We start from the raw sequence: 3,891 nt of genomic DNA, 5'->3' as shown, positions 1-3,891 counted from the left end.
CCATAAGGTCTTGATGGGTAAGTAATTTATGGATCAACTACAAGAATAATAGTAAAGGAATAGAGATTTTTACATTTTATTAAAGCTATTGTTTCAGATAACTTAAGAGATAAACATTTTTTACCAATTTAAAATTCGTCAAATTCTAAAACACAACTTCCATCTTCATCAAATTGATCGAATAATTGTTCAGCGTATCGAACATCTGCTCGGCAATTTAGCCGTTGCAACAAGTGCACCAATTCGTAAAAAACTCATACTCCCTGTGGAGAAAGAAAGAGAACCACCAAAGATCACGGCTTAGGCAGGGCGGTTCAGGCAGAGCGAGCCCATCGTGAATCTTCGCCAACTCACCATTATTATCAAGGGTCAGCAAGTGCCCACTGTTTGCGTATGAAATCGTTCGTTAAGGATCCTGCCCTTTTCCTTTTTGCCATCGCTTTCTGATGCGCGTGAAGCAAACCGCGAAGCCATATCTTCCATTCATCCCTGCTGCCCACAACATAATTCGAAGTTTTCGTCCTTGGGACAAAAGTTCGATTCCTAATTTTCGTTCTTATTTCTGATTTGTTCTGCAAAACAAACAACTTTTAAACTTAAAAAGCCCTTCGTTGTGGGATAATCAAACCCCTACCTCCAGAAATCCGAAATCGACGCCGGGGACAATCCTATCAACATCTGTGAGGGAAAATCTGGGTGTGCGTGACGGGACTCTTCTTTGGACTCGACCACTTGACCGCTAAGGTTTCCCATATCAACCCAGAACAGTCGTTGGTGGGGCCTGCGAGAGAAAGTGAAGCATAAGAATGCTTCGACGTCATTTCCGTCAATTCAGAATGTTCGCGACAAATTGACGCCCACATGACAAACAGTTGAATGGGATATCTTCTCACTTTTTTTGAACGTGTTGTGGCAGTATTTCAAGAGAAACTTTCCTTCTTTCAGGGTAGCGACAGCGGCTTTCACGTCAACATCGGCTATAACTTGGCGGACGGCGTCAGAAACCACAGCGACTTCCCGACCAGGCCAGTGGAGAGTCTCCCCCATCGATTGCCATCCGGTTGATCGTTCGTGTCGGTTGCCATCGAGTGAGTATTGTGTTAGAGCAGTTGGGCTAGTTTAAGCTCATTAGCTACTAGGGAGCCATTTCTTCCTCATCCAATCAAAAAAATTACATACACGCGGTTGAAGGCACAAGACTTCATGACTAGGCATGACTTCGCGTTTGTTCAATGTTCTAATTCAAAAAATAAAATTTGCAATGAAGAGTCTAGAATGAAGGCGAAAACATGATTGAACAGTCACAATTCAAAGCCTTGGGTGTCTCCCTACTTGTTTCGGTGACAGGAAGTTGATTTTCGAAAGACAAGAGAAGCGAAACCGCTGCAGCACTTGTTGAGGGATTAAATGCAAGATCAAGCTGTGAAGCAAACTCAGCAAAAGAATCATCGAATCCATCAAAGTTGGGCTTGCATCAACATGACACTTTGCAACCTCACGAGTGCTCCGAAGTGTTTCTGGCAGCTTACATAAAAATGGCACTGGTTCTGGATTCCCTTCTATCACGGGTGCCGAGAACTCTGCTGGAAGACAAGAAGTCCATTGAGTGTTCCCGGCAGATAAGAACTGCATTTCATGAAGTGATGGTATTGCCACGGGTTGAGGGACATGAGCACGATTTGTTGAAGGCCACGGATTGCTGGATGTATGCCGGAGTGGGCGTCTTGGCTCTTCTGGGCGAAGATATGGGGAAGGGCTGAACCAAAATATGATCGTTGTTTGTAGAACTCCCCCCAAATGAGTAAGTGTGACGCGTCGTTAGAGCATCAACTCCGAGAGACCGCGTTGCATTCTCTGAAACTGAAGAGCCTCTGCCTCTGGAAGCCTCATCAAGACCCTGTAGGCTGAAACGGGAGAGTCCAGGTGGTTCAGCAAGAGTTTCGGATGATCCTGTGGAGCTGAAGTGCTCGAAGTTGTCGACTGAACCGATTGATGTCCCCACACTTGAATGTTGATGGGGTGATGAACCTGTCACAAACCCGTGAAATGAGCTTTGAATCACTCAAGCTAATAGGACGATGCGGTTTCCCACAATTTAATCTTTGATGATCATGTTCGGGTGACGGTGGGAAGGTCCACCAAGTCGGTCGATCCGAAATCCCCAATTTGTTCAACATTTTCAGAACAATTTTCGGGATGCACAGAGCAGAAACAAGATAGGAAAGCAATGGCTTGAGTCATTTCTTCATCATGGAATGTATCTGTGAGTTGATCGCTTTGATGTCTCTGGCTATCCACCTCATTCATTGTAAGTGATTCGTCAACATCAATATTTTCAACACCAATATTTGCAAGAACATCACCACTCATCTTCTCTGCCGCTTTTCCACTCGTTACCTCGGAGTAGCTCAATAATGGCTTGTCTTCCAAACACTCACGCTTCGTCTCGGACTCTTTTTGGACGTCAGTTTCACTTGCGTGACTCATTATGCTGTTCATTCTGCTGTATTGCGATGGCAGGGGGTAGAGCAGGGGTCTTCTGACAAAACGCTGCAATCCTCCTTCGCTTCCTGGAGCTCTTTTTGGGCGCAATCGGATAATTTCTGTCGCTTGCTTCTCTATTGGCCCAACATTTAACTGCTCTTCAGGGCGTTGATTGTTTTCTGTGAGTGTCTCCATAATTTCTGGTTGCGCAGCGATTTTCTGTACTGTTCATCTCCTGATAGAAAAACAAACCCTGATACAACGCGTATTTCTCATCTGCCTTACCTCCTTCGTCGTTGAACCAGTTGGCTTGGAAGTGATATCGGGGCGTGCAAGACACCTCGCTAACATTCAGACTTTTTAACTCCTTTTCTTCTCCTATCGAATCCTCTGCACTAACATTCAATCTTTCCAGCTGCTTTTCTTCACTTCCTGAATCCTCCTTCTTCACCGTCGGTGGTCCAGCTGGGCCACTAGACTCTTCAGGTGCTTCATCAGACTCTAAAGTCTCTTGCAATCCAGTTGTAACACGCTTTTTCTTTTTCTTTTTTGATCTTTTTGGAGGGGCGGATAAACTAATCTCAAATTGCTTCAATTCTTCGTCATCCATCTCCATCACATTTTTTGGAAGTCGTATCGCATGAATTTCCTTTTCTTTAGGTTTGATTCGTTTTTTTTGCTTTGTTTGTGGAGAAGCGTTGCACTCCGCTGGACTGGTGGTCTCACGTTTCACCGGTTGTGCTCCAGCAGCCCTTCCGTGTTTTTTCTGCTGTTTCTGTTTCCCTTCGTTCGTTTTCGGCATTTCCTTCGTCAGACTCAACCACCGATTCAGGAATCCATTCCCATTGCGAAAGAAGAACGAGAATACGAAGCTTGAACCAGGACGAGATAAGCAGGAACAAAGCGGAGGCCTTCTGTACTAGTAGCTGGGTAAGCCATATGCTCGACGGACAACGAGGCGGCAAGAACAACTGAACGCGCCGTTTTTTCCGGCGCTTGAGTGGATGCGTTCGTTGAAGTCCACTTGAGTAGATTGCGTTCGTTGAAGTTGAATTCTTTCTTTCTTCTGAATTACGGCGGCGCGTTGATCCAGGACTCTTGGAAATAGGGGAGCTCATTTTAGACCGAGGATGTTGACATGTTGGTTGGATTCGTGTTGACATTGAAGAATTCGATTGATCGGAGTCACTCGCGGCGTTTTCCGGTGGATTGTCGAAAGCCTCTCTTGCACGAAAAAGTGCGTTTGTCGATAAGTCGAGGTAAGTGAAGACCAGGAGGAGGGGCGTAGAGGTGGTGTGATCCGAAAACAGAGTCGAAGCGAATCAAGAGTCCCATGAAGACACAAAACACAATAGTCCCGCACGATCTTGGACTTCTTGCAAAAATGTCCATGCTGCTCCTTCGTCA

Source organism: Condylostylus longicornis, unplaced genomic scaffold, assembly GCF_029603195.1.
Source record: "Condylostylus longicornis isolate FDR11 unplaced genomic scaffold, ASM2960319v2 ptg000831l, whole genome shotgun sequence".
Lineage (NCBI taxonomy): Eukaryota > Metazoa > Arthropoda > Insecta > Diptera > Dolichopodidae > Condylostylus > Condylostylus longicornis.
This window is presented reverse-complemented; position numbering follows the sequence as displayed.